The 21,528-nt window shown below is 39.5% G+C and overlaps 1 non-coding gene across 1 annotated transcript; it reads right to left on the bottom strand.

Annotated features, from left to right (window-relative positions):
- Positions 1-1,856: 1,856 nt before the first annotated feature.
- On the bottom strand, positions 1,857-1,931 carry Trnas-uga (transfer RNA serine (anticodon UGA)). Its single transcript has one exon. It is a non-coding gene; the product is annotated as a tRNA-Ser (tRNA).
- Positions 1,932-21,528: the final 19,597 nt, after the last annotated feature.

Raw genomic sequence — 21,528 nt, 5'->3', positions numbered from 1 at the left:
GGGACGGCGGGCCGCACAGCTGTTGCTGGGCGTCGCCAAGAGATGGCAGAGCGGTAGCCGGTCCTTGGCTCACAGCAGTACGTGTATTTGGTGTAGTATTAACACCTGTATGCAAAAATGTCGACCTCTTTGCTAATACTTTGGTTGGCCAATACGAAGCAGGCCGACGGCACATAAACCGCTCTTCTGTCAAAGTCCAAGCTAATTAAAACGTATTTTGAATTACATAAAAACAGATGGCTGTGAAAGATGATTGTTCTTTTAATGCATATTCTACCCCGAAACAACGTCCATATCATCCCTGACTCAATGGGGAACAAATACGTTTTGACGATCCTCACAATGAATTCTGACTGTCTTTCTCGCCTTCTCCAATTGTTTCTGGAATTCAGTTTAGACACTTCTCGTAACACACGGCTTATTTCTGGCATTATCACACTTCCAGCGCATTTGACATTTCTCAATCCTTTCACTAAATTTGTAGAAGCTGTCTGTTCATCTAAAAAATCTTCGACAAGCGGCCACTAAATACACCCTTCGCAAAACGATGTTTCTTTTTTCCATTTGCAGTCTACCTCCATTGACAAAGAATCTCTCTCCAGTCATTCTTCAGAGAAGAAAAATAAGCCACATCTAAAGACTGCATAAGACTAGTACAGTTCGGTGGAATGCAAATGAAATTTGTGTTGTTTCCCTCACACAGCCCCATTGTTTTTATTAAGATGTGAGAAGAGGGATGATCTCTAATAATTACTCTCCGTCGTCCTTTCTCTGAGGCAAACAGGAGGAAGTGAGTCTGAAAACAACTGTCAAACACACTCTGTGCTAGCCAATCACTCAAATGTGTTCATTTGCATTCCAGGAGGCAGTGTGCGATTTGCAGAGGGGGGGGGGGATTGGGGGGGATTTCACCCCCTCTGTATCAGACCATCCCCTCCTCTGGCTTTAATTTATGCATCCCAACCTGGGATGTTTATTTCCCACGCACTGGAGTAAAACTTTACATGTAATTTAAATTTGTGGAGCTGAACACTGAAAGTTTTTAATACAGTCTTACTATTAATGTGTTTCCTTATTAATTTTGAAAAAGTGTTACGTAGTAGTTAACCATTTCAAAACATTTAGAACTAAATCATCATTCCCATGTCGTCATTGTTGCTTTCGTCTAATGTGGCAGTCATACCGCAGCAGTCGTACCGCAGAGTTGGGTGAGCTGGGGGCTGAAAGTCCCACCCCAGGCCCTGACACAGGGTGGTGACCGTCCCGGTACCTGTCCGAACATTCACTGTTAGGCCAGATTATGGCAACAGTATGGTGCGGACTAACGCGCCTGGGACGAGAGAACACATTACTAAATACCGCACCATCGTCTGCATCTAGTTCCTGGGATACTATTTCGTGGATCTTCTTTAAGTACCCTTCTCTTCCACCATCGTTTTCTTTTTCTTTGGTTTTCATTTCCGTTGTTAGCCGCATGTGCAAGCACCAAGTAGGCCGACGCTGCGATACTTTATCATCCTTTATACTGCAAGACCGACACACGTGTGGCACAAATTCTGTTGCTTTAGTATAAATTAACCTGCCGCATGCGCCGCAAGATGTTGCCTGTTGTAGCATGCTACAAGACGTCGCCCCAGCGTAAACGAGGCTTTAGAGCCAGGTCTGTATTGTATGGTGGATGCGATGTGTTGCGTACGAAACTAAAACCTGCAATCAGATCCAAACGTCGTGGAGAACTGTGAAGAGGTTTCATCCTGCAGCAACATGACGCTCGTCCACATTCTGCCAAACGGACAGCCGACGCAATAAAGGAGTTGAGATTCGAGGTATGAAACTTCCTGGCAGATTAAAACTTTGTGCCCGACCGAGACTCGAACTCGGGACCTTTGCCTTTCACGGGCAAGTGCTCTACCAACTGAGCCACCGAAGCACGACTCACGCCCCGTCCTCACAGCTTTACTTCCGCCAGTACCTCGTCTCCTACCTTCCAGACTTTACAGAAGCTCTCCTGCGAACCTTGCAGAACTAGCACTCCTGAAAGAAAGGATATTGCGGAGACATGGCTTAGCCACAGCCTGGGGGATGTTTCCAGAATGAGAGTTTCAATCTGCAGCGGAGTGTGCGCTGATATGAAACTTCCTGGCAGATCAAAACTGTGTGCCCGACCGAGACTCGAACCTGGGACCTTTGCCTTTCGCGGGCAAGTGTTCTACCATGTGAGCTACCGAAGCACGACTCACGCCCGGTCCTCACAGCTTTACTTTTTGAATTCCCGTCGTATACCTGTATGTAGAAGAATTTTGTAAATAAGCTTTACTTATAATGTACTTTTAAAGATATAACAAGGGACGGCTTTTCTGATAATGCATACGCGTGAATAGTGAGTTTCGGCTCTAACATCTATTTATAAATAACTGTTTAACCACGGGTAATGCCACGGTCCAAGCTAGTAACATATGTAATTATACTAACCCCCTAAACGTCCCCCCCCCCCCCCCCCCACTGGTAAAAGCACAAATCGCACACTGCGTTGATGTCGTTTTTCCGTGTGTGTGTGTGTGTGTGTGTGTGTGTGTGTGTCAGTCATTTGGATCCCTAAGAATTTGGTGTGGTGAATTCAAGAATTTGACGTTACTGTCACTTAGTGTTACTGTTGGAGCCTGGAGAGTTCTGTTCTGAATGGTGTGGAAGGTTAGGCGTACTGTCTGTTTTCCACTGAAGTCCAGTCCATTCGCTTCAAGCCAGGAGTATAGTTGGATTGTATTCCTTTTTACTGCTGACTGGATAGATTCATCTGTATTAGATGTAAGGACATCAGTATAGTCAGCAAATGGAAATGCTTTACTAGTGGGTATGTGGGGGCAAGTAGAAGTAATGAGGTACTAAAAACTGATCCTCATGGCACATCATGTTTAATGACTTGTCTCAAAGTGACCACTTCTAGGAGTCGTGATTGATTTTATTTATGTGGACGTATTGTATTCAGTCTTCAATATAACTGCTGAGACAGCCATGGGCAGTGCCCTTTACCCATGCAAATCCAAATTTTGTAAGAGTATGTTGTGGTTTACTGCATGAAAGGCCACTGTGAGGTCAAGAAAGACACCTATAGCTGGGAATTTTTCATCAAAAATATGTAGAGCAGTATCAAGAAATTCAAATTTTGTATCAGTAGCTGTTTTATTTTCTTGGAAACCATAATGGGCAGAAGAAAGAATTGCTGCTTAAAAAAAAAGTATAGGCATTGATGTGGGAAATACTTGAAAATTTTACACAACTGTGGCCAGAAAGTAGAAGTTAACATACTGATGGACACGCCCGGTAGCAAACACTAGCGATGTTGTTACTAAAAAAGCAGTTCTGCAAGGCATGATTACAACACTGCTCACAGGTGAGGATGCATAGCCTGACAGGCACTATAAACAAATCTGGATACAGATGTGGAGTGATAAGGTGGAATAAAGGGCATTGACATGGCATGAAAAACCCATATGTTGCAGTTGCAACTGCATAATTATTAAGGAACGTACCACTCGTGCTCTCCAGAGAGACTATGCCAGAGGTGTAAGGAAAGGAGTATAAATAAGGGAGCCCAGAGGCTCAAAGCAAGCAGTCATGTCACCAAACTTTGTGTCTGGAACCAGAGAGATAACGGTTGTTGCAGGCCAACCGCAACAACCGTCTGCTGATGAATTTCAGCAACTGGCCCACTGAATGAACCGTCAGCTCTGCTACAGAGATGTGCCACAGTCGTGGCGAGGCAGGTCCCAAACTTCGTACTGCAGAGGTGTGGGCAGCAGGGGTCAGCCGTCCTTTGCTCTCTGGGCGATACCGTCCGACAGACTGCGAGCCACTGTCTGCACGGGCGGAGCTGGGATGTGATATCGTGGCCTCCCCGATTCGAGGCTGTCCTGTCACTGAAAGAGCTGCTCCGAGTGGGCGACTGGAGCTGCTGAGGCTTTACTACAGTGACGGATGCCGGCTGTTATACTTCGGTGCTACACGCGGTGAACGCAAGGAATGCTCGAGGGAATAACCAGCCGAGCTCGAGAGAGCAGCCTGGGGATTTCGACTCGGCCAACACGTGCTGCTGGTCGTGCCACCCAGTCCAGGACAGTAGTCATTTCATGACAAGGATGGAGTAGCCAGGTGCTGTAGCAGCAGATCCAGCACTGGTGCTTGTGCCGGCACATGTACACGTACTGCACCACCGTCGTAGGGACCGACAGAGGCACTGTGTATTCTTCAGCAGAATGTAAATCGATGCCAAACTTCTCTGTATACCTCTGCATGCCCCGTGCCAGTGAGCTGTACATTTTGTAATTTGTCCGGGCACAATTTCCAGTGTGGCAGACCTGTAGTAGCTACTTGTTCTGTGTGTAAGCAAACTGAACATCTGGCTAGTAGCTGTACTCAGTCTAGATTCTAGATGAGCACTGATTCACCACAAGAATTAATTAGTGGTTAGGCTTTAGTGTGTCTGGAGAAGGGTTAAATGGGAAGTTTCCTTTTCATAGAAGTTGGCAATTGAATTGCGGTAGAAGTAAGAGTATGCAAATGGTGGAAACACTAGCTACTACTAGCGTGGATGCAGTTGCTGCTGTAATACAGTGATTACTCGTGTTAAAACATGAATTTGAGAACGAGAGGCAGAGAAAGTTCGAACTTAATCGTGAGTAGACACTGGGGAAGTGTCAGGCTCAGCATAGTTGGAATCAGCCGAAAGTAAGTCTGGGTTGACAGTGCCTTCTCCTCCGTATGACCTGGCAGTGTTCGCAGTAATTTGTTGCTTCTCAGACGAGGCAATGGAGGATGTGATGGTTTTTAATAGGACATTTGGATGCTGTGGAAGTGCACAGGTAGTCAGACAAAAGAACACTGTATGTTGATAGTAGGCATTTGGCAGGGGACACTGAAGCATATGCTGTACATCGTGAGACATCCAGTAAAGCACAAACGTGTGAGAAGTGGGTCTCGCGAGCCTGCAGGAATCGCTTCGTGGTGTCGTCAGAAAGGCAGAAAGCGTGACAGTGTTGCCTGGTATCTAGACCTGTAAGCAGCTCTGTTGACATAACTGACATCATCACCTGTTGGCCACAGCCTTTATACAGACTTGTTTCAGTTGTCGTTTTGGAATGTCAAGCCACTCCAGATTGTTTGAACGAGGCTTCCATAAAAAGAATTAAATATAGAAACAATCTTTGAATGTGAATAATCTCGATTAAGCTGACATACTAATCCGCAATATTGTTGGAGTTACATAATAGTCTTACGTGATTGATTGAAGCCAAATGATTACGAATTATTGGTTGAATGGCAGAGTTTTATAGTATAACAAATATTATGCATTCAGGACAATGTTTAATTTATTAAGTGCAGCTTACTAAGACATTTACAGTAAGAATTTGTCTTTGCACCCATAAAAGCAGTAGCAAATGTGGGAAAATGGTTGAAATGTAAGGGATATGTAGTGAAATGCCTCTTACATTTTTCCAGTTTGTGTATGATATCTGTACTTAATTATGATATCTGTACTTAATATGCATCAAAACACACGTCGGATGCTTGCTTATTTTCTAATATATGTTTTTGGGCTTGACCTAGTAGCTTTATTTTTTATTACGAAAATGTGTTAGTTATGGGAAAGTGCATTTAAATATGGCGCAATCAAAGTATTAGGCAAACCCAGATATCTGTCTGTTATCACAACCTTTATTTCTCATCGACTGAGTTCCACAATTCCAGTTATCACTTTTCAACCTAATGTAGACCTCAGGCTATATTACAATTAAACTTGTTACTCCAGCCAAGCATTCAAGGAAAAAGGGGGCAGGGGGGCATGAAATCCAATATAGTACTCTAGCTCAGATATGTGCTCTTACCCAATTTGTGTTACCGATATGCTCAAATTTAGATCGTTGTTGATCTGTAAACAAACAGCTATATGTCAATCATGTTTTCTTCAAATCCAGTTTATTTTTATGTGATATTTTGACAAAAAGAGATGAATGAGGGGTTTTTAATACTATCTAAGCAATACTGAGATCTCCAAATTGAATGATTGTTATAGTTGCAAGTCACTGATTGTCAGAGTGTATCAGGTAGAGATAAATGTGAAACAAAACATTTTAAATAAATCATGAAGCTTTCGGTCAGTTTCAACTAATATTTTTTATGTAGTAGACAGTCACAATTTTCTTCCGTATTGCGATATATATATATATATATATATATATATATATATATATATATATATATATATACAAACAACCAAATGATACATGGTATAGGGTACCTTGCACCACTACAAATCATTTTCTTTCCTGTTCCACTTACAAGTAGAGTGAGGGAAGAAAGGCTATCTATATGCTTCCATACGAGCCCTGATTTCTCATATATTCTAAATTTTCTCTGTAGTGTAGTAGAAAAAGAACTCTGTCTTCCCTCCATTCTCATATTACAGGGTGTCTACGACCCGGGACAATGGGGAGATCCGGGAAAAACCCGGGAATTTTTTCATCCGGGAGAAAACCGGGAAAAACCCGGGAATCTTTTTGAGTTCCGGGAATTTTTCATTGTTTTAGGTTTCAGTTAAATTTTTGTGATTTTGACTGGTAAGAACCAATACTCCAACAAAAAAATTTACTGTATCCCGCTTCTGCAGAATAATACTGCAGCAACTAATCATGAAAGAGAGAAAAAAAACGAAAATAAAACTTAAGTCGCAAAGAAAATGCGCCATATACAACAACAAAACACAATGCTCATACAAGCGTCTGCCAACAGCAAAGTGTGTCAAAGGCTTTAGGACGACTGTGCAGTGCTTCTTAACAACAAATTGCCTCCAATGAGCGTGCCGTGACAATTTTTTACATTAGATTCGTTTTAATGCAAGATCTTTTAATGTTTCACACGTACGAACATGTGGGCCTCCTGCGCAAATGCAGTGACGCCTGTTATCTGGCGCTCTGTGGCAACTGCTGAAACGTGCCTTTCTAACAGGTCACGGAAAAATATTGCGAATATTGCTTTGAAAAGCGTTACTTTCAAAGTAAATTTCCTTTTATGTAAGATAAACTATGTGAGAGAGTGTACGACGAAGTTCTTAAATCACAGAGCGTTTGACTCTCATTTAAAAATCAACTCTTTGGGGACGACCATATGAAGAATTTCGAGCCCAGAAGATTAGACATTTACGTCGTTATTAAAAAATTTTACTGGCACATTTATGTGATGTATGACACGCAAAAAATATCAATATTATATGTGGAAACTTAGCTTCTCTTGAAGCGTATTAATCTTAGAGACCAATATTATATGTGATAGCTTTGCTTTTCTTGTAGCAACAATTGTACATTAATTTAAGCCATTAATTTTTCTTATTTGTGTGTTCGCGCTACTTAAGAGTGATCTTGCTATTGGCTGACTACATCACGTGTCAAATGCTGTCATCAGCTGGCGAGATCAGGTGACATGAGCTGTGACTGGATTACAAAAAGTGCGTCACAATCTCGATTTTAACGCTTCGCAAAGTAACATGCGGTGTTTGCTGGAATTCGAATTTATACCTTCGTAACACGGAAATATGCAGTGTATATGTTTATGCACATCAAAGATCTTTCCAAAACGTGTTTTTTCCCCTGAGTTTCATTTTCTAAAGTGTTGGGAAATTCTACGCCGGTGTATAAAACCATAAACCATAAAAGGATTGATAAGTGCCGAGAAAAAGTATACTGTCATTTAACACGGAAAAAATGTATTTTCACCCGGGAGAAAGTGTATTTTCAACCGGGAATTATTTTTCCTTGTCCATGTAGACACCCTGTATTAGTTTGTCTAGCATCTTTATAATACTCGCACATTATTTGAACCTATCGGTAACCTTCGTCGATCCATTATGGAAATTTACCAACAGCCGTATGTATTGTAGAAATTTATTTTATTTTATGAACTTCTATGTGCTGCCCGCCCCCCTCCCCCCCCCATGAACCATGGACCTTGCAGTTGGTGGGGAGGCTTGCGTGCCTCAACGATACAGATAGCCGTACCATAGGTGCAACCACAATGGAGGGGTATCTGTTGAGAGGCCAGACAAACGTGTGGTTCCTAAAGAGGGGCAGCAGCCTTTTCAGTAGTTGCAGGGGCAACAGTCTGGATGATTGACTGATCTGGCCTTGTAACACTAACCAAAATGGCCTTGCTGTTCTGGTACTGCGAACAGCTGAAAGCAAGGGTAAACTACAGCCGTAATTTTTCCCAAGGGCATGCAGCTTTACTGTAGAGAGCTGCATCAAACCAGTCTCAGGACTGAAGACCACACAACAACAACAACAACATGTTCTACCCAGTTTCGGCATTACATTGATGTCATCTTCAGGCCCCATTCGTCATACTCGTAAAATTGGTATACACGGAAGGAGCCATATAACTTGATCCGTGAATCAATCGTCCTACAACAGCTTAACACCTGAGTCTGTGTCGCCTGGCCACCAAGAGCTGTTGCAGGACGATTGATTCACAGATCCAGTTATATGGCTCCTTCCGTGTATACAGATTTCACAACTATGGTGGCTGGGGCCTGAAGATGGCATCAATGTAATGCTGAAAGTGAGTAGCATGGCTGTTGGTAAATTATTGCATCAAGAAGAATATTGGTAACCTATCTAGAAGCCCACCTTTGAGTCACTTCAAATCTGACCTGGTGGATATCCAAACATTAGGTAAGTACTCATGAATGGGTCACACAAGTGCTCTACATGGGTGGTCTAAGTGGTCTTCCCCTCATTCCCAATCTTGCAAAACATATCCATCTTCCCAGAGGAAGGAACTAATGGACTTGAAAATTGGAAATGTTATTTTATTCTAGTGCTGTTCTTATCTCATACTTCACACAAAGCATGTAATAATTTTAGAATGAGTATTGTCAGCCTCACATATAGCAGTAACATTAAAATCCTGTTTAATATGAACCTTAGTGTTAAACAGCATATGCATCCTTCAGTCCAAGCATTATCTTTAATTATAATTAATTATTGAAGGAGAGGCTAATAAAATAGTTTTTCACTTTGTATTTTTTTAATATCTTAGAATTTCCAGTTTTCTGCCTGGTACCTGTTTGACTGTTGTATTAGAATATAAAATTCTATCCTGAATCATAGACAGGGATGTGTAGTCTACATGAACAATATTTTTACTTCCAGCATTTTGCAAGTTCGTTTCACTGAACATAGTAAAACTATCCCTGTTATTAACAACAAATACTATTAGTGAGTAAATATATTAACATGTAAGTGTAAGACTCCCAAGGACACTGAAGAGAGATTTGTAAGGTGCTGAGCTACCAGTTTTACACACTAATTTTACTCATGTGGCTAAAAAGTTATGTTAAACTTCCCCATCAAATTTCTATAAAATCCCAAGATTTTCAGATAGCCTCAATCACCATCAGCATGTACTAAGTCTGACCGTCATAAAACTGGTGAGGTTCACAGTTTTACGCCCAGTGGATGGCACATGATTGGCTAAATTACATCTGATGACAACATGGAGATGGCGTATGCTAAGATGACAATCTCTGCATTCATAGGCTATATTAGTGTTGCTGTCCAGCATGGCTTGCAGTGCCATCACTCATATCGGATGATGACTATCATACAGTATAGGTACCCAGATATACGAGTGGTTTGAAGACTTCTTACGTAATAGAATCCAGTACATTGTCAACGATGAGACAGGAGTTCCATCAGGAGTGCCACAGGGAAGTGTGATAGGACTGCTATTATTTTCTGTATATGTAAGTGATTTGGCAGACAGGGTGTGCAGCAATCTGCAGTTGTTTGTTGATGATGTTGTGGTGTATGTGAAGATGTCTTTATTGAGTGACCTTAGGAGGATACAAGATAACTTAGACAAAGTTTCCAGTTGGTGTGATGAATGGCAGCTAGCTCTAATGTAGAAAGACGTATATAACGCAGATAAGTAGGAGAAACTGTTGTGTAATGTTCGAAATACTGCATTAAAGTTAAGTTTTTTAAATAATTCAGCATAATGTAGCAAAGTGATATGAAATGGAACAGGCATGTTAGGGTAAGGTATTAATGGTAGACTTTGGTTTATTAGGAGATTTTTGGAAAAGTGTAGTTCATCTGTAACAGTCTCTGCGCATAGGGCACTAGTGCAACATGTACTTGAGTACTGCTGGAGTGTCTGGGATCCCCACCAGGATTAAAGGAAAGGTGGGCTGCAGATTTGTTATGAACAATATGCAAGTATTATGGAAATGCTTTGGGAACTCAAATGGGAATCCGTGGAGGGAAAGCAACGTTCTTTTTGAGGAATAGTTTTGAGAAAATTTGGAGAACCGACACTTGAAGCTGACTGCAGAAAGATTTTACTGCCACTAATGTACATTTCACCACTAAGATCAGATGAGAGAAATTGGGGCTCTTACAGAGGCATGTAGACAGTCGTATACCCCTCTCTCTATTTGTGAGTGGAACAGGAAAGGAAATGAATAAAATATCATCAGTTTCCAAGACACGTCAATTTGAAAACTCCGAGGCAAGAAAATGACCAGTAGCGGTACAAGATACCCCCTGTCGCACTCCACATGGTGGCTTTCAGAGTATGTGTGTAGATGTAAAACTATGTAAAGTTCTCCTCTGAAATTTTTCTTTCTCAAGTGCATGTTTCCATGTATTGATTTAGTTATACTAGCTAATTTGAAACTGTTTTAAAATATTAAGTTTTATATTCAGATGTATTAACTTGTGTGTGAGATTTGATCTGTTCTTGTATCTAGCTAAAACTAAAACCAAGAGCAAGTAAACAAATAAATAAATAACTAGGTGTGTTACCAGTGTCTCTTGAAGCTGTGACCATACAGTCTAATTTCTACTGCTTCCCTAATCACAGACACAGTTGGAGTCATGGGCCTGAATCCTCGTCTGTACAAACAGCCTGTTTATTCATTAGGTTGTTCTTGGAAACTGCTGCTTTTAGTGTTCCTGTACTTAAGGTGGCAATGTTCAACACAACAATTAGCAACAGTCTGTATAGAGTACCCTTCATAACAGATACCGCAATTACAAGTACTCTGAGGCTAAGAGTATTTTTAACAGATCGTGTCTCTCTAATTTTCCTGGTTGGCCAAAAGATCGATCTGATTCTGTGACCAGTTTAGACTCTACTTATCTTACTTGTTGTTGCACCACAGAATGGGAAGCATTCTACATGCTGGACCACATGGCTCAGTTGAATGGTATCAAGTCTTGTTTTCTTTGACAGATTTGACCTAATTACACAGGCAGAATATGCACTGCGGTGGTGGAGGTGGGTTAGATTTTGCATGAGTAATGGAAAGGTGAACAGGCATGGGCAAGGGACGAACTAAGCTAAATAGGAAATAAAGGGGTGAGGGTGAGGGCTTGAGGTGATGAGATGTTCAAAGCCATACGAGATTATATCACAACATTAAGATAAGACTGTGGAATGCACATCCTAATGCATAACTGAAATTTTTATAGCACTGTACTATACGAATTAATAGCAGACCCACTTTCATCACATAATTTGTTAGATAGCCAATACCTATATTACACAATATCTCAACAAATGCGAACAATCTCATGCTTAGATGAATACGCAAACACAAACATTATTTCAATACTACTCATGAAGATAAAAAAGTCATTAAAAATAGAAAACAGTAGACAATATCCAAACACGGGGAGAAGAAAGAAAGCCTTCACCCGTATGCAAAACCACAGGCCAGACCAGTTTCACAAAGACTATATAGCTGCACCCAGCACCTAATGTCTGTCAATACCAGTCATTATAAGATGACCTCTACATTTACCTGTTAGTGTTGGCATATGCAGTCACCAGTACCAGGTACTTTCTGTTTACGTCTTCCTTTGATCATGCATCATCATTTTCCATTTAATCACCCACAATCAACTCCACCTTTTTTTCTTGCTCCCCTACCCTCACTTGCACATCCCACCGGTAATCATTGCAAAAATAAATTGATGTGTTTCTTTTAACCAGGATGAGTGATTTGTGTTTAACAGATAGAATAGATGACATCTTATCAGATATGAAAAACAGTACTGTAATTTTAATGCTATTCATTGTGTATTCAAATGCATATCATTTTCTTATATTTAATGTTGGAGTACATGATCTCTTAAACTATTGCTTCTCTTCATTGCATTTTTGGTGTTTGTAAATTTTAAGACACTTTATTGTAATGTGACTTCTATAGTGCAGTGGCATTATAAGTCAATAAAGATAAATTTGCCGAGGGCCCAATGCTTCTCCACAATCCTCCTACCTATTCCGGTGCATATTTATCCATGCTTCTTCCTATCCCGACTCACTCATCGATTGTAAATAATATTATGTGTGAAACTTCCTGGCAGATTAAAACTGTGCGCCTGACTGTGACTCGAACTCGGGACCTTTGCCTTTCACGGGTAAGTGCTCTACCAACTGAGCTACCGAAGCACGACTCACGCCCGGTACTCACAGCTTTACTTCTGCCAGTACCTTGTCTCCTACCTTCCAAACTTTACAGAAGCTCTCCTGCGAGAGTAACATATGATTCTTCAGTTTCACCTGGTGTATTTCTTGCTTGAACAGTCCACGGGTGTACTGTTCGAGCAAAATGGTAACACCTCCCACAAATGACGAGAATTAGGCTCGTACACTGACATTTTGAATAAAGAACAACTTTATTATGCATACACAAATAGAGTAATGATTGAATGAGGTTACACTGACTGAGATCCAAGCTAACTGCCTGACATCTGCGATCTGTTTCTTTCGACCGCTATGTACATGGTGGCAGCCAGTCAAGGAAATTGGTTTAAAAAATGTATTTCAAAGGCGCAGTCAAATCTTTAGAAGTTTACTGCTAGATTAACTTATGCTGTGCCTACGTGACACAAGTCGCCTGTCTTTCAAAACTGAGGCAGTTCTGTCGAGTTAAAGCTGCTGACAAGAGATACCCTGAGACCTCTGCTGAAACGTATTCACACCGTTGCTCTGGCTCTGCTTTTCATGACCAGCCACCAATGTAAGTTAACATGAACCGCTTCCCCTTCCGTTGCCCATATCAATTAATTGTTTGGCCTCCTAGACCAGCCATAAACCTGCTAACTTCTGACCGTAGGCGCACCCCTTGTACGCCACACGCTGAAATATATTATCTTTCCTGTTCTGTCATTTAACAGCAGCCCTGGATGCCCACTCTCAACTCCCGTCCACTCGACCTCCTGCACACTGTCGTCACGAGGCATATGTAACAACCTTCCCCCCTTCCCTGCCCATATACAGTATAGCTACTTAACATTGTCGCCACCTATGGGGAAACAGTGTAAGCAAAGTTGTACATGATGTATAAGCTGAGATTATTTTGTACTCCTCCCACTGTGTTGTCTTGTCCATCTGCCTTCCCTTCACTTTCCAAACCATCCTCCCTTACTCATCCCACACATATTAATGATGAACTTTTGTTGGGATGTGATCTTTTGTGCCTTTATGATTCTTAGTTATCATGAAGGAATAAACCCTTTACATTTATTTTATGGTGTTACAGTTGATTTTGTTAACTGTCCATCAAAATTTGACACTAGATCCTAGCACCCCTACAATCATGCTACCTAATTATTTGTTATAATTGCTAATTTTGTAATGGCATAGCACTGTCAGTTGAGCACCAATGTTACAACAGATAATACTTGACACAATGAGATTTTCACTCTGCAGTGGAGTGTGTGGTGATATGAAACTTCCTGGTAAATTTGTGTTCCGGACCGAGACTCGAACATTGGACCTTTGCCTTTTGTGGGCAAGTGCTCTACCAACTGAGCTACCTATGCATGACTCACGCTCCATCCTCACAGCTTTTCTTCCACTAGGAGATGAAGTACTGACAGAAGGAAAGCTGTGAGAATGGGGTAGCTCAGCTGGTAGAGCACTTGCCCACAAAAGGCAAAGGTCCCTAGTTAGAGCCTCAGTCTGGCACACAGTTTTAATATGCCAGGAAGTTTCAATTCTTGGCATGATATTCTGAAATTAGGTTTTTCTGTGGTATGTTAACTAGTTTGTTGTTGAACCCACATGTTTGCTCTTAATGTGTCATACAGAATTTGTGCACGTATGGCAGCTGTGATGTTTTTTGACAGTCTAAAGATGGGCATTGCCTAAAATGCATTAATAAGAAAATTTAAATTACAATTGGGCTCTTCTTGTTAGTGACTCAAAATGGTAATAGATACAAGCTCAGTTACTCATATAATCGTCATGGGCCTCTTGAGTGACTTCAGTTTGAAAATTTAACTGGAAACTGCAATAAATTATCACTACAATTACATATCTTGCATCTCAAAACAGCTTCTGTGTTCCAGTTACAATATTTAGCTGTCACTTACCTGTTATTGCTTGTTTAACATGTAGTCAACTATCTGGTGATTAAAATTTTACATTCCACCTCATTTCCTCGTGCATTTATTAAAAAAAGGAAATAATTGAAAATACTCACAACTTAGAAATAATAGTACTTCGTTGTTAGAAAACCCACCTTTATTTGTTCTATTTCATGATCCTGCCATTGTTTGTTTCTACCTTTTTTAAAATTCAATCATTTTACAATTTTTTGCTATCTTTAGTGTATTTAGAAATATATAGCAGGTGATTCATACATGCTACTGAAATACCAAGGTGAGTTTAATCACAGCACTCCCAGAAATTCTATAGAATGAGTTAATACTGTGGTTAAGATCACTTTACAGAGAACTCTCTAAACAATCATTTAAAGTCTCATGTTGCAGTTTACCACTGAATTTGGTGAGATGCCAGTGTTTATTTAGGCAAATATATTATTGACTTAACGTGAAAGTTCAGAGGTTTTTTAATACATGAGATTTGAAAATATATTCCAATTATTAGACAAAATTTACTTCCTGTATTTGCTTTTAAAGTGCATCTGAATTCAATTATCCGTACTCTTTACTTTCACTTGGTTCTTTTATTTCACTACATCAATTCACTTCCTTGTGTTTTGACAAATGCCTGCCAACTCATCAGACCTAACATATTTAACCTGTAACTAGTACCACCAGATTGGCCGTGTTTACAGCAAGGAAGTTTGTGATTACACCATTTTCTGTTTTAGTGTGGTGAGACTGACACCATCCTACTGCTTGAAAGATTGCTCTCCCAGACAGAAGTGGTGTTACATTCTCATAATGAAATGAAAGTAAGTGAACAGATATGTTAATGTTGAGGTGTAACATGAATTTATGAGGACCAGGAAGCTTGCTGTTGGTTGTGTTTCTATGTTCAAAAGCTGTTGTATACATGTGTCCACATAGCATGAAACTGGTTACAGATTGTGACACACACATCACCAACATTTGGAACTGGCCAAAGACCAAAACTGGCCAGTAATGCAATGAAGGCATCTTGCACAATAACACAGACAGCCTACAGTGGTTTTTTGAAATGGTTTCGTCGTTTAGAAATGTGACAGATAAATGGTTCTCTTCAATAATAATAATAATAATAATTGTGACAGATAATAATGATAATAACCCCCGTGGAGGCCCGGGAAAAGGATAGGCCTCCAGTATGTTCTGCCAGTCGTAAAAGGCGACGAAACGAACAAACCACTAATAGGGCTAACCCCTCTTTTAGTGTGATTAGTTGGTTCAGGACAGAACTAATGAAGCCTCGGAAAAGCACTGTCATGGTCAGGGATGACGCTTGAACCCTATGCCCGTCCACAATGGTAACAACACTGCTAGCCACACGGAAAATGATTTAAATCCAAATAGAGGTGTTTTGCAGGATATGCTTCCTGCAACCACCAACAAAGACAAAGGATGAGATGGTCAGATGAAGTTAACCGACACCTCACGTTCTGTTATTACCAAGCAACAAACTTAGGAACCAACACAACTGGATACAGATCACAAGTATACACAGAATTTATTACCAGATACCCAGAATTAAAATTTTTAACAGAACAACGACTAGCTGATCGGATCCGTGTAATAATCAAAAATAACAGGATACCCCAGTCAGAATTAAGAAACATCAAACAAAAAGTGCAACAAATACTGGAACAAAATAATGTGCAATCAGAAGAAGAAGAAGAAAATACAGTAATGGACTCAAACATCCCAGAGCAAACAAACAAAGAACAACATGCATCAATTAAACAATCAGAGGAAAACGAAATCTTAAGACAGCCACCAGAATAAGCATAAATAGAACACGAAGTGACGCACATGTTAGATACAGAAGAAAAATTTCAGCTGACATATATAGAATACAAAGACACAAATACAGACATTAGACCATTCTTGCATAGATCACCAAATAACCCACAAGTCGAAACAACAATAACAACTATCAACACAATCATACACAACAAAATAAATGAAAATACAACTATGGAAGAGTTACAACTACTGGTTTATATAGTAGCACTCACTACACTAAATATACACACTAGGCAGAGATCAGAACAAACCAACACACAGAAGAAACCCACAAAACCAGCATGGCAACACAGGCTACAGATCAGAATAGAAAAACTGAGAAAAGACTTCGGACAGCTAACACAGTTTATAAGAAATGAAATATCAGACAAAAAACGAAAAAGGTTAGGCAAAATCTCACAACAAGAAGCGATAGAGCAATTAGTTGAAAAGAAGCAGAAATTACAAGCATTGGCCAAATGACTTAGAAGATACAAAAAAAGTGAAAATAGAAGAAAACAAAACCAAACATTCAACACAAACCAAAAGAAATTTTACCAGACAATAGATAACACACACATTAAAATAGACAATCCACCAAACATAACAGACATGGAACACTTCTGGAGCAACATGTGGTCAAACCCAGTACAGCATAACAGGCATGCACGGTGGATACAAGCAGAAACAGACACATACAAGATGATACCACAAATGCCTGAAGTGATAATTTTGCAACATTAAGTCACCCAAGCAATTAATTCTACTCACAATTGGAAAGCCCCTGGAAAAGATAAAATAGCAAATTTCCAGCTAAAGAAGTTCACCTCAACACATTCACATCGAACTAAATTATTTAACAGTTACATTGCAGACCCATACACATTCCCTGATACACTTACACATGGAATAACTTATCTGAAACCTAAAGATCAAGCAGACACAGCAAACCCAGCTAAATATCGCCCCATAACATGCCTACCAACAATATACAAAATATTAACTTCAGTCATTATACAGAAGTTAATGACACATACAACACAGAACAAAATTATAAATGAAGAACAAAAAGGCTGTGGCAAAGGAGCACGAGGATGTAAAGAGCAACTGATAATAGATGCAGAGGTGAGATATCAAGCTAAAACCAAACAAAGGTCGCTACACTATGCATACATTGATTACCGAAAAGCTTTTGATAGCGTACCCCACTCATGGTTACTACAAGTATTGGAAATATACAAAGTAGATCCTAAATTGATACAGTTCCTAAACATAGTAATGAAAAATTGGAAAACCACACTTAATATCCAAACAAATTCAAATAATATCACATCACAGCCAATACAGATTATGCGTGGAATATACCAAGGAGACTCATTAAGTCCTTTCTGGTTCTGCCTTGCTCTGAACCCACTATCCAACATGCTAAATAATACAAATTATGGATACAATATTACTGGAACATACCCACACAAAATCAGACATTTGCTATACATGAATGATCTAAAACTACTGGCAGCAACCAATCAACAACTCAACCAATTACTAAAGATAACAGAAGTATTCAGCAATGATATAAATATGGCTTTTGGAACAGACAAATGTAAGAACAATAGCATAGTCAAGGGAAAACACACTAAACAAGAAGATTACATATTGGATAACCACAGCGACTGCATAGAAGCGATGGAAAAAACAGATGCCTATAAATATCTAGGATACAGACAAAAAATAGGAATAGATAATACAAATATTAAAGAAGAACTAAAAGAAAAATATAGACAAAGACTAACAAAAATACTGAAAACAGAATTTACAGCAAGAAACAAGACAAAAGCTATAAATACCTATGCCATAGCAATATTGACCTACTCATTTGGAGTAGTGAAATGGAGTAACACAGACCTAGAAGCACTCAGTACACTTACACGATCACAATGACACAAATATAGAATACATCACATACATTCAGCAACAGAAAGATTCACATTAAGCAGAAAGGAAGGAGGAAGGGGATTTATCGACATAAAAAACCTACATTATGGACAGGTAGACAATTTAAGAAAATTCTTTATACAACGAGCAGAAACTAGCAAAATACACAAAGCAATCTCTCATATAAATACATCGGCTACACCACTACAATTTTATAACCACCTCTACAACCCTTTAGATCACATAACATCAATAGATACGAAGAAAGTAAATTGGAAAAAGAAAACACTACATGGCAAGCACCCGTATCATCTAACACAGCCACACATAGATCAAGACGCATCCAACACATGACTAAGAAAAGGCAATATATACAGTGAGACGGAAGGATTCATGATTGCAATACAGGATCAAACAATAAACACCAGATATTACAGCAAGCATATTATTAAAGATCCCAATACCACAACAGATAAATGCAGTCTTTGCAAACAACAAATAGAAACAGTAGGTCACATCACAAGCGGATGTACAATACTAGCAAATATAGAATACCCCAGAAGACATGACAATGTACCAAAAATAATACATCAACAACTTGCCACACAACATAAACTAATAAAACAACACGTTCCCACATACAAGTATGCACCACAAAATGTACTGGAGAATGATGAATACAAATTCTACTGGAACAGAACCATTATAACAGATAAAACAACACCACGTAACAAACCTCACATCATACTCACAAACAAAAAGAAGAAATTAACACAACTAATCGAAATATCCATACACAATACAACAAATATACAGAAGTAAACAGGAGAAAAAATTGAAAAATACATCCAACTGACTGAGGAAGTCAAGGACATGTGGAATCAGGGTAAAGTTGACATTATACCGATTTTACTATCAACTACAGGAGTCATACCACACAATATCCACCAGTACATCAATGCAATACAGCTACATCCAAACTTATTGATACAACTACAGAAATTTGTAATTATTGATACCTGTTCAATTACCCGGAAGTTCCTAAATGCAATGTAACATATACCGTACAGTTAAAAGGAAGTCACGCTTGATCAAGATCCGTGTCACTTTCCATTTTTAACTAGACATAACGTCTGAGAAAGAAAAGAAATAATAATAATAGTAATTATAATGACAAGAACTTTATTCATCATCTTATGATACAAGGATAATTTTGCTTAATTCATGAGTTCATAACAAAGGGCTACACATATGGACATTTTTTACAACAAACTTTGATACAATAAGGCACAGGTCTAAAAGTAATTTATTTGTAGGTGAGCCTTCATTTGAAGGAAGAGAGCCTTTCACCTTAACATCTAAGATGTGTATCAACAATATAAGGAAAACACAGATTACTAGTCACTAAAAATACAACACATTGAGTTACAGACAGGACAGGCATAATAAAAAGACACTTTAAACCAAAGCCTTCTTTGTTTTAAAAAGGAAGACAAAAACACCCCCCCCCCCCACACACACACACAGTGAATGAATGACTGTGTATGTGTGTTTCATTTTCTGAATAAGGCTTTGGCAGAAAGGTAATGCTTCACGTCCTTTTGTTGTGCCTGTTGACAACTCAACATGTCTTCTTTACGGTGAGAAGCAATCTACCTTTTCCTCATATTATTGTTATTCCAGCCTGAAGTTTCCACTGTTTGATTTCAACTGAGATCTAATTTATTACATTAGTTATTTAAGAAATAACTTAAAACTAATACTGGATAATAAAGCATTTCTATTAAATGATGCTAAAAGTACATAATGAGGCCTATACGAAAATGCCTTTATTCAGTGTAAAACCGAGATACTCATCCAGTGGCTAATGTGGGTTGGCAATAAATATTCTTTCTAGTTTGACTTTAAATTTTGCAGTGGAGAGTGATCTGACTGAACTGACAAGCATCAATCCTGCATATAGTAGGTTTCTCTGATAAAGTGCAGTTTGGTGGCTTATAAGATGAAACTGATGTATGTTTCTGGTATTATGCTTGTTCAGGTCAGTGTCTACATTTAGACTAAGAGCTTGGGGCAACATATTCAGTTTAAAAGTATACACTGACCAGCAAGAATATTATGATCATGAACCTACTATCAGTATAAACCCATCCAGGCAATAGCAGCGTCACCTGGTGAGGAATGACTGCTGGTCAGACACACGCATGGTGCATTGTAGTATCAGTGAATATGCTGTCCATGTATAGAATGGGGAAGACCCATGACCTTTCTGAATTTCACCAAGGGCAGATTGTGATGGCCTGCAGGCTCAACATAAGCATTTCAGGAACGGCACCACTTGTTGGGTGCTTAAGCAGTGCTGTGGTGAGTGTCTTCAACAGGTGGTGAAACTAACTACAGGCATCACGGGGTTGGATGTCGGACAGTGTAGTCTGGGCAGACTGTGGCGGAATGAACATCGGAATTTAATTCTGGGCTGTGTGTGTGTGAACACACAGTGCACAGAACACTTCTAATGATGGGATGCAGCAGCTGACAATCCGGGCATATGCCAATCTTGACACCACGACATTGGCAAGTGTGACTGCAATGGGCGCAAATCTGTTGTCCTCCAGGGGAACAGCTCCTCGATACCTGTACCGCAGGATCCAACAAGTTGGCTGCACCTCCATTATGCTATGGGCATCCACAGGTCCAGTGGAGCTCGTGCGAGGCACCACGATGGCCGAGGAGTGTCGTATCCTGGTTGCACATGTACACTCCTTCAGGACAATCGTGCAGAGTGTAATGGTACTTGAATTATGTAACCATTACGGCAGCTCACCTGAATCTCTCGATACCAGCATTATTCTACTGTGTTTCTGTAAAGTAGTTAACATATTTCTGAGACAACATTCAGATTCGATTTCATTAATGTAGAGGTACTTTGATACATTGATATGTTTATGTTGCAATGATATTATTCTTATGTGTATTCTTTCTTTTGTCACTATGATCTTTGACATACTTGTAACTCTTGATTTTTGGGCACGTAAGCGATTATCAGTTAGTTAGAGAGTCGGACCTTAAGAAAGTCAAATCTTGGACGTCATGTTGAAAAGACATATATTGCAGTCAGCTTATAAAATGTGAACAGTGAGAAAGATGTTTTCAAGTATGTTTTGTATTGCGAAGTGATTTTTTGTGTGTTAGAGATATTGCAACAAAAGCAATAAAAGGGAAGTGTAACTTAAATTCAGAGTGCTGATTATTTTTTACATCATCATTGTGCTAACTTTCAAAGGTTTAATCTTCAAAGAATGGTTTGTGAAATACATCTATAAAA

The sequence above is a fragment of the Schistocerca serialis genome, chromosome 11 (genome assembly GCF_023864345.2).
Source record: "Schistocerca serialis cubense isolate TAMUIC-IGC-003099 chromosome 11, iqSchSeri2.2, whole genome shotgun sequence".
NCBI classification, from domain to species: domain Eukaryota; kingdom Metazoa; phylum Arthropoda; class Insecta; order Orthoptera; family Acrididae; genus Schistocerca; species Schistocerca serialis.
The sequence above is the reverse complement of the archived record's forward strand: the minus strand, read 5'-3'. Positions and strand labels throughout refer to the sequence as shown.